Below are 11,721 nucleotides of genomic sequence, written 5' to 3'. Positions count from 1 at the left end.
GCAAGCATTGTTTGTATTTGGAGAGAGGCCAGAAATGGGCGGGGTTTGAGATATGTGGATGGGTTTTGATTGGTTTGTGGGGTATGGGGAGATGGTGGCGTGGGCTGGTGAGTGAGAGTGTTGCCCGAGAAAGGTGAAAGGTTACAGATGAGCGGTTGGAATGACGAAATCAGGATGTGAGTGTGGGACTGTTGGGTGATATGGAAGTGGGGTAGAACAAAGGAGGTATTGTGGACGGTGTAAAGGTTGGAGATAAAGTTCGTTGTATGTTTCCTGGAAATGTTTGTGCGTGTTTATCAATAGTGGTGTCATTGTATGTGTGGTCGGTATAGGGTAACGACCGTATAGGGTAACGACCGATGGAGGGAGAAGTGAAAAAGGAAAAAGTTGTGGAGAAACAGGGAGTAAATAAAGTAAATAGAAAAAAAGTACAATTTGCGGAAGGGGATAGTGTGTATAGTATTCCGGGGTGGGAAGAGGATAGGAGGGGTACGTGGGCGTTGGACGCTTTGCGCGAGAGGATGCGCAGAGAAAATAGGTGCGTGATAAGCAAGGAGGATGAGGTATATAAGGACAATTGATCTGTTTATGTTTACATCACAGTGAGCACCCTGTGTGACCATCGTCTTCTTCCAGAGATCCAGAGACTACCTTTCAGAGTCGATTTCGAAGTGATTTACCAGGTATATAACGGTATCCGGAGGTAAGTATAAAAATGGGTATAGTATCGTGGATGATGAAATTTATCGGAGGAATGATCGGGATGACTTCATCTCCTGATCGATCAGAGAAACCGGTAACTAGACAGAGTTCTCGTCCGTTACCGACTCCTCCACAATCACCACGATCATCGATACGGTCAGGAATGTTGTCGAAAAAAGAGACATATGTGAATGTCCCTAAATATTTTACGGAGAATGAATTTCGAAAGGTGTGGGAAGAAAAGAACGCTGCCCAACACGGGTATGAAAAAATTAGACGTTATAGAAAGAAAAGTATCGATGATGCTGGTGAATTGTCGAGGAAGAGAAAACGTGATATGTATAATGTAAAGTGTAATCCTATGTATGGGTATACAGAGTGTTCTCCCGAAAAGACTGTGTATCAGACATATCCTGTAACAGTTAATAGATCAAAGAAATTTAAAAGTTGTAAATCGGAAATATTTGGACATCAGAATACAAAATTGATTATTTTTGACGCCCCTGTAAGGTTCAGAGAATCCTTTTTAATTACCGTCTACAATCAAAATTTAGTGTCTGAAACGTTTTTGGAAGTTGAAAATAACGGTTTTCCGATCAGTATGCGTTTTATTAATAATCGCAGAGCAGGTTTATGTGAGACACACTATCTGTTCGAAAGAGCACCTGTATACGGGCATTTGTCGTACGGTATATGGACGAGTCGTGTAGCTAGTGAAATAGCGACACACGGATACAATGCAGGACCTTTTATTTTAGTATCAGTGCTTTCCTCATTGGATTGTATCTGTATAGAAACAGAATCGGAATTAAATTCGGAGTATTTAGATACATCTGAGTTACATGCTCCTCCACGTTGCCGGGCAACAAAATATATTATGATGGCGAATGAAAGACTGAATTGCGACCGTACCGATGTCGAATTGACACGGTACGAAAATTTGGAAAATCTGCTGAATAACGAAATTCCTCAATTATATAGGGTTGGCTGCCACGGTAAGTATATGATGGTAGATCATTGTGATGTTGCAACGTTAATGCAGATATTTCGGAGAGAGTACCGAGAATCTGTATTAACACTGGGGGAGATATTCCGGTGGTTTCGATACAGTGTGTCCCCTGAGGACCTGATAGGTGAAATATTAGGAGTAAAAGGCCCTACATTGGATCTGGAAGAATTATCGGATTATTGTTACAATCCATTACGACGAGATGATGTAAGAAATAAATATTTTTTTATTTCTAGCCTTCACAAAGTAGAAGAAAAATTCAACAGAACTTTGACCCCACCTCACCGTGAATTCCCTAACATCATCGAGGAGACCGATACATCAGAAGTGGAAGACGTGTAAAATAAAAGGTGAGAAAAAATATTACCTATATTTATTGATAGATTATAAATCGCCGTCCTCTTCATCCGTGATATCTATAATTGAAGGCGTAATAGGAGGAGACGGTGACGCCGCAGCAGGAGAAGGTGGCGTAGCAGCAGGGGACGGTGGCGTAGCAACACGAGGGACCGGCACAACGGCGGGAGGAACAGGCACAGCAGGAGGGGGTGGCACAGCAGCAGGAGGAGGAGGTGGTGCAACAGCACCATTCCGGACGAGTTCCAGGAGAGGCTCCGGTACCAACCCGAAGAACTGAACGGCTCGTTCTTCGTGGATACGACGGAGCCTGAAAAAAAGAAGGGAGTTAGAATAATAATATTTCATATTCACACATAAATCGGAAATTGTATAGATAGGGGTGATGATGTAATAGATATAATTGAAAAAATATATTACCTTTCCTGGATCTCGCCGATCTCTGCCTCCAACTCTCTCCTAAACTCTTCCCGCCTGGCTATGAATCCGTTGTTCGCGGTAACGGCACGTTGGAGTGTTTCCACCAAACGGTGTCCGATACCCTCTAATTCAGCGCCTAAACGGTCACCAGTTGTCTGCGCCTCCACATCGACTCCTACCACTCTATCCGTGTACCGGCGAAATGCCCTCTGCATGTTTTGGATTTCTTCCTGCACATCGGCGTTAGCCATATACAGAAGGAAGGCCTCTAAAAGAGCCAACCCCCGATTGTTCTAAAACAAAAATGTATAACTGTAATCAAGGTGTACGTGCGATATATCTAACATATTTTCTTTATATTGTCAGATATGGCATCCCTACCATTTGAATTCAATGTATTGCATGGGAATCTTAAAGATGCAGAACATTCCGGGGAACGAAGGAATCTGTGGAGCAAGGTCCAAGCTCGCCAAGTGGAGAGACAGATCGCATGCTACATAGATTTCTGCGAGGAGAACGGGTTAGCAGAGAACCTGATGAAGAACCTGGAGGAGGTCTGCCGTGATATGGAAGTCCAAATCGACACGCTCACTAAAATGTTTAGTTACATATCAGAAAAAAAGAACACGTCCCCAGTATTTGGGGATTTTTTGGAAAATGTAAAACAGGCACAGTATGTGCCATCTCATTTATCCCTTCGTGTATGTTTCGAAATGATGGAGGTTTTCAAAAATATTAGAAAACAAAAAACGGAGGAGACAAAAAAGAACGATGAAAAGGAGATGGAGAGTAAAATGTCAGAACTTCTAAAGAAAAGAAAATTGGACAAATAAATACTAACACCACTAATACACTAACACTTTTGTCCGATTTTCGTTTGTCTACACCCGAAAAATTAAATGAGAAAGTGTATAAATGATTTAGTAAATGAAATGTATATATTTTAAAATATAACTAGATGGATATGAAATGTTTATAATAAAATATATTCAGAAAATATGTTATTTTTATATTAATATGAAATACCAGTATGTTGGTTACGTTTTTCTCATAATACATTGGTGACATAGCTGTTTTATAATCAGAGTTCCGGATCTACTATTCCATAAAAATGGTTCGAATCCGATTTTACTATGGTGACATGTCTCATAATTAAAGTCCCGGGTTTGATACCTGGTAAAAATACACAGCAATTGGAACTCTTAATTTTGATTGGTTGTTTAAAGTCCACTTTATGTACAGTAAGGCTAATCGGGACTGGACCTACAGTTTAAAGTGGAATCCGAAATGTGTCTCCACCGGGAATCGAATCCGGGACCCTTGATTACAAAAGGTAAAAATACACAGCAATTGGAACTCTTGATTTTGATTGGTTGTTTAAAGTCCACTTTATGCACATTAAGGTTAATCGGAACTAGACCTACAGTTTAAAGTGGGATCCGAAATGTGCCTCCACCGGGAATCGAATCCGGGACCCTTGATTACAAGACGACGACGTTACCACTGTGTCATCGGGGAGGTCTAACAATTCGAACCCCGGTGTAAACTGGAGGTCTAGTTGTGATTAGTCTCTTTACATAAAATAAGTTAGAAACAGACAAACATGCAAATTACTTACCAAGTTTCCGTTCTCCATTTCTGTTCTGCTACAGACGATAAATGTGAAGAAAGACTGCTATAAATATTCCATATATTGACGGTATAGTTTGATCCAAATTTTGTAACATCCTCCGTGTATCATTTAAAGGTTAGCGGTCAAATTATAATTGGGAATCAGGAAACATATTTTACAAGTTGTTTTGACATTCTAAAGGTTATAGAGGTCACGTAGCAATTAGTGGGAAACATATTTTACAAGCTGTTTTGACGTTCTCTGAAAGTATCTCTATGTATCATTCTAAAGGTTAGAGGTTACGTAGCAATTAACAGTCTCGAGAAGAATTTCACAGTGATTCTCTGTTACATTTGAGAGTGTTGAGAAATAATGAAGGAGTCGATAAACTCTCGAGTCTTTTTCATTCTCCGGTGTTTATAAATTCTGTGTTTCAATATCTCGGTAGACGCAGTAATGTTCAAAAGTTAAGGATGCAATTGTAATCAACAGTTTTGAGATGAGGGTTAAAGGTTTACAAGAAGAATAAACCCTAAGGAGGTTATTTGCGGTCGATCTTTTACGAAACTACACAGAACAGACACTTTAAAAATATGGAACCTTGTGTGAAATGATATTTATTGAAAAACTGGGCCGACCCGGGCCCTAAAAAATGATGAATAAGGTTTCAGAAAACTTATCATGCATGTTAAAACCAGGGTCTGTCCGGACCCTCGGGAAATGGTGAATAACCATCGTAACGTTATTTCTGTATGTATATCGAAAACCAGGGCCGGCCCGGGCCCCCTAGAAAATGATGAATAACGATTGCGGAAGTTATCACTGCATGTTAAAACCAGGGCCGGTTCGGACCCTCGGGAAATGGTGAATAACCATCGTAACGTTATATCTGTATGTATATCGAAAACCAGGGCCCCTAGGAAATGATGAATAACGATTACTGAAGTTATCACTGCATGTTAAAAAACAGGGCCGGTCCGGACCCTTGGGAAATGGTGAATAACCATCGTAACGTTATATCTGTATGTATATCGAAAACCAGGGCCGGCCCGGGCCCCCTAGGAAATGATGAATAACGATTACTGAAGTTATCACTGCATGTTAAAAAACAGGGCCGGTCCGGACCCTTGGGAATTGGTGAATAACCATCGTAACGTTATTTCTGTATGTATATCGAAAACCAGGGCCGGCCCGGGCCCCCTAGGAAATGATGAAAAATGATTACTGAAGTTATCACTGCATGTTAAAAAACAGGGCCGGTCCGGACCCTTGGGAAATGGTGAATAACCATCGTAACGTTATTTCTGTATGTATATCGAAAACCATGGCCGGCCCGGGCCCCCTAGGAAATGATGAAAAACGATTACTGAAGTTATCACTGCATGTTAAAAAACAGGGCCGGCCCGGACCCTTGGGAAATGGTGAATAACCATCGTAACGTTATTTCTGTATGTATATCGAAAACCAGGGCCGGCCCGGGCGTCCTAGGAAATGATGAATAACGTTTGGTGAAGTTATTACTGTATGTTAAAACCAGGGCCGGCCCGGGCCCTTTGGAAAATGGTGAATGACCTTTGACCCCGACCTTTGAACTTTTTTTTTTTTTTTTTACTTTTTTTTTTTAATGATCGATAGGTCGTTGAACTCGGAATGAAGTCCTCTTTCTATTGAAAAAGTTTTCATCATTCTAGGATCAACAGTTTCCTAGTTCCTTTATTACCAATCGAAGACTCCCCTTCCGACCACTCTACTAAAAGGTCTCGATGTGCAGATTCCAAATCTGTAACGGTTTTCAGGCTAACTCGATCGGCAACACGACTATGTCCCTTTGAAATGTTTAGGTTTTCTGAAATTTTGCCAAGTTTTAGGTTATCAGGCAATTCGACCTCTACAATTGTTGTTCTATTTATTAGAAATATCTTTTCATTATCGAAGACTTTAACCTTGTTTATAGATAAGAACCAGGAAACCGTTACACATTTCTAGAAAGTTTACAATACAACCAGGAAACCGTTAGATAAATCATTAAAACAAAAGGGGTCGTAGATACCGGAAAGATTGTTACTCATTTCCTGGAAACCTATAAATCAGACAGTAAAACCGTTAGAATCAGTATTGTGATGCTGAGGTATATAACATAGACACCCTCTTTCGTGAGTAGTTTCTGGAATACTATTATCCTCCTATCATGGACTTACAGTTATCTGCTGACGAATTGTTAGTGTTATATCGTAACGGGTATTACAAAACAGCTGACCAGTTACGAAAACTACTGGCGTACATTGCACAAAGGATAATTGAAGGAGAGACTGTCTCTTTAGTTGAAGAGTATGATCAATTACTACGGGCAGTAACAACAACAACAACAACAACAACACCCGAACTTTTCGGAAAAGGAGTATTATCGCCACCGAATATTCACACATCCGATACTGCATCATCTCAAGGAACTTCAAGGAATGTCGTATCCAGACCAGACCCGGAACCTCTACCTGGACCGTCTTGGAGAGAGGACCCCTTACCGACAGTTGAACAGTCACCTCAGAATATTTCTGAATCACATAGAAGAGGTAAGAAAAGAAAACGTGATACAATACCTCGTGAACACATAGGAAATATATTGTTACACAATATTCAGGAACGTGAATACCCTAAATTTCGTTCCAAGGGACAACGTGTGGAATTCAGTTTCTCACATCCTCCAGAAAATGTTGACCCTCACAGTTGGATTCGTCAAGGTGTTGAAAACCTTCTCACCTATGTGAAAAAGAATGCTAAGGACGGAGATAAAATAGGTTTAACACTATCTAACATATCCGACCCAAATGTAAAAGATATTTATATCGGATGGCATAGAAGTGATCAGTTACATAGTGATATGGTATGGACTGTTATGCATAAAATACTACAAAGTGCAAAAACATTTTCAAGTACAGACCGTTTAATTTTACGGGCTGACCGTGTTGATATACCTGTCGGAGGAGGAGGAGACGGTAAGCGTGCCTATTGTTTACCAAATTATATCCTAAGTACACTGAAGAGAAGTGTTGTCAGTGTACCAAATAGAAAACAACCTCTTTGTTTAGCTGAAGCTTTGGTTATAGGGAAAGCCTATGTAGATAAAGATCCATCGTATACACAATACAGAAAAAATAGAAATCTTCTTAGACCTGTTTTTGAACTAATGCGAAAGGCAGGTGTAAATCTAACAGACAATACGTGTGTCGGAAGTGGAATTCCTGAACTCAAAAAATTTCAGCAAGTTCTTACAGAATATAAAATCACTGTGTACAATAACCTTCGTGATGTTAAAGATATTCTTTTTGAAGGAGAGGTCGAGAATGTCTCCAAATACATATATCTTCTATACGACAGTACTCGGCAGCATTACGATGTTATTGTGAACCGTGTTGGAGCTTTTGCAGCAAAACAGGAATGCCAGGGATGTAACGAACTTATATTTTGTAAACCACATATTCATCAGTGCAAACAAATGTGTTCCATGTGCCGCGCAATCCCTCCATGCGTACCTGAAACAGGAGTTTATAAAACATGTCAAACATGTCACAGGATTTTCAAAAATGAGAAATGTTTTACAAATCATGTTTCTACACTATTTCGAAACGGTACAGTATGTAGTGAAATCCAACAGTGTCCTCGATGTTTTAGAATTGTTCTCACAAATAATTCGTATGAGAAAGTACATAGGTGTAACATGAAATACTGTACTGTCTGTAACTGTGTGAAACCTATAAATCATATGTGTTACATGTCCATTCCAAAAGCTAAACAGAATTCGAAATTTCTATTTGTGTTTTATGATTTCGAATGTTATACTGATATTCCGTACTGCGATAAAGAAAAAACTTTTCTTCATGTTCCGAATCTGATCGTGGTACAAACAGCCTGCCATGCATGTCATAACGAAGATGATTTAACAGTTTCGTGTTCTGTCTGTGGTACAAGACAGTTTATATTCTGGGATGATCCTGTAGAAACATTTCTCTCCTATCTCGAACTGCAACATAAGTTTTCCAATATAACTATTTGTGCACACAATGCACGAGGTTATGATTGCACGTTTATATTGAGAAAAATGTTGGAAAAAGGGATGAAACCTCGTATAATCTTGGATGGAACCAAAATCATCAGTATGACGTACCAAAATCTCTACTTTATCGACAGTCTTAATTATGTTCAAACGAATCTTGCAGGGTTTTCAAAACTGTTCGGTCTTCCAGTGCAAAAAGGATATTATCCGCATTTGTGGAACACATACAAAAATCGAAATTACATAGGACCTACACCTCCTCCTTCTGCATACGGATATGAATATATGAAAACAATTGAAGATCAGACAAATTTCATGTCTTGGTATGATACTGAATGCAAAAAAATATGCCTTTCAACAACAAAACAGAACTACTCCAATATTGTATTAAAGATGTTACTCTGTTAAGACAAGGATGTCTGAAACTGAGACAGAATTTTCTGGACATATGTAAAATAGATATTTTTAGGAATTGTATCACTATAGCATCAGCGTGTTCATTAATTTACAGACATAAATTTATGCCCGCTGACACTATAGGAATAATTCCTAAAGGAGGTTACCATCATGCAGATAAAATGTCAAAATTTGCGTTGAAATGGTTGACCTATGTTGAAGAACAAAATCACATAATACTTCTCCACGGCGGACGTACTCGTGAAAAATATGTTTTAGGAGGACGTTATAAAGTAGATGGATATCACGAGGAGACAAATACAGTGTACGAAGCGCTTGGTTGCTTCTGGCACGGCTGCAGACGATGCATATCAACAAACAGGGATATGTATCCTAAAGATATCACGGAAGATGAAAACACCCAGGAAAATGATGGTCAAACTAATAGTGACATGCTAAACACTGCAGCTTTTAGATACGAAACAACATGTCGTAAACTTGCAGCTTTACGTTCTGAAGGTTACCATGTTGTCACAATGTGGGAATGCGATTTTGATAGAATATTAAAAACTGATCCTGAACTCGATAGACATCTATCTACACACCCTATTGTCTGCTGTATTCCTTTAAATCCGAGAGATGCCTTATATGGCGGAAGAGTTGAAACAGTCAGAACTTATTACAGAATCAAAGAAAATGAGAAATTACAATACAACGATTTTACAAGTTTGTACCCTTATGTGAACAAATATTGTACCTATCCTGTAAGGCATCCTACCATATTTTTAGGAAATTCTATTCCTCCAGTCGATGAAGTTTTAAACATGGAAGGACTTGTTAAATGTACAATTCTACCCCCTACAACCCTTCTCCACCCTGTTTTACCCTCCAAAATAAATGGAAAACTGATGTTTGTATTATGTAAAGAATGTGCTATCACACTAAAATGTGAAGGTATTTGTGAACATTCAGATGAACAGCGTGCACTTTCAGGAACTTGGGTTATCGCAGAAGTACGTAAAGCTTGCAGTTTAGGTTACAGAATGTTGGAGATGTCGGAAGTGTGGAAATATGAAACATCTACGTACAATCCTGTTACACAAACTGGAGGACTGTTTGCTGAGTATGTCAACACATTTTTGAAAATAAAACAGGAAGCCAGTGGTTGGCCTACTTGGTGTCAAAACAGAATGGATAAAGAAAAATACCTACAGGACTATTTTGATAAAGAGGGGATTCTATTGGAGGAAGACAATATTGAGATCAATCCTGGAAAACGTACTTTGGCTAAACTTTGTCTTAATTCTTTATGGGGCAAATTTTGTCAACGAGATAACCTTTCCCAAACATCTATTATCAAGGAGTCGAAAGATTTCCTCGATAAAATGACCGATCCTAATATAATTATCGGAGGAGTTATATTTATCAATCAGGATACTGTTATAGTAAACTGGAAATATGTTGAAGAGGCAATCACCCTGAACAGAAAAGTAAACGTTCCTATTGCAGCTTTTACGACATGTCATGCTCGTTTGAAACTGTATGAACTTCTTGAAAAATTGGATGACAGGGTATGTTATTGTGACACAGATTCGGTGATTTACATAGATAGTCCTGAAATGGAATATCATCCCCGAACAGGTGATAAATTAGGGGATCTCACCGATGAATTAAGTGATTTCGGTCCCGATGCAATTTGTGAAGAGTTTGTCTCAACAGGACCAAAAAGTTACAGTATGAAAATTAAAAAACCTCTTTCTGAACCCCAATATATCTGTAAAGTTAAAGGGATCACTTTAAACACTTCCACATCAAAATTGGTCAACTTTGATACTATGTGTGATATGATGAACAATGAAAAATCTGACGTTACAGTAGAAAATATCTTTAGAATTAGAAGAACAAAACAGTTTCAAGTTATCAGTACAAATGAAAAGAAATTGTTTCAGCCAGTATTAATGAAACGTTTTTTTGACCACCGACATTTATCATTTCCTTTCGGATACCGTACAGGTTAGGTTATAAATATGTCTGTAATCCTAATCTGTAATAGGTATTGTAATAGGTTTTAGGTCCAAAGTTCAAGTTTTTGTTTCAGTGTATTTAATATTGTATACTTGTATTATATAATCTTGTACAAAATAAATATAAAATGTAGTAATAGTTTGGTAAACCGTCATTTTCTTTCAAGTTCCTGGATACAAATCTGTAAAATTTTTGCTTAATATAAAATGTTTCCTAAACTTATCCATCCTTTTACAATGATGGTTTGTGGAGCATCAGGAAGTGGAAAAACTACTTTTGTAACAAAACTTGTCAATTCTATTTTTTCTTTTGTCGAAAAACCTGTTAAAAAAATAGTGTGGTGTTACGATCAGGAAAATAGTATCCCAAAAAATATTGGTGATGTGGAATATCATAAAGGAATTGTTAATTGGCAATCATGGAACGGAAAAACTCCTACCCTTATAGTGCTAGATGATCTTATGATGGTTGCTGAAGGAGAAAATGTTGCAGATCTTTTTACGAAAAGTAGTCACCACAAAAATATTTCAGTTGTTTTTATAACACAGAATCTTTTTCACCAAGGAAAAAATTGTAGAGATATTTCTTTGAACGTAAAACATTTTGTTATATTTAAAAATCCACGAGATATGAACCAATTTACTGTTTTTGCACGACAACTTCAACCTCATCGCATGAAGGAACTTGAAAAAGTATATATAGATGCAACAATAGAACCTCACAGTTATTTGTATATTGATCTTTCCCAGTCAACACCGGATCCTTTACGTTATCAAACAGATATTTTTAATACAGATCATTCAACCATATATCTTCCTCAGGAATGCCTGAAACCTCGAGATGAAGAAAACGAGGAAGAGACGTACCAACTTACGTTCTAAACAGAATATCTCTTTTAAAACACATTCACCTTTTTTGCACATATTGAAAAATTCCCCAACAAAAGTTCGTAAAACATTATTGAAAAGTGCTCCCAAAAAAACAATCCGTTTTATAAGTGAATGTTGTCTGAATGTTTTAAAAGGCAATATAAAACTTCGGCCGTCTGTAAAGCATCGTCTAACACCTTACAAAACTGTTTTACGTAGACTTGTAAAACCTAAAGTAAATATCGAGAAACGAAGAAAAATTCTTGTTCAAAGAGGAGGG

This window comes from Lepisma saccharinum, chromosome 2 (assembly GCF_977018435.1).
Source record: "Lepisma saccharinum chromosome 2, izLepSacc3.1, whole genome shotgun sequence".
Lineage (NCBI taxonomy): Eukaryota > Metazoa > Arthropoda > Insecta > Zygentoma > Lepismatidae > Lepisma > Lepisma saccharinum.
The sequence above is the reverse complement of the archived record's forward strand: the minus strand, read 5'-3'. Positions refer to the sequence as shown.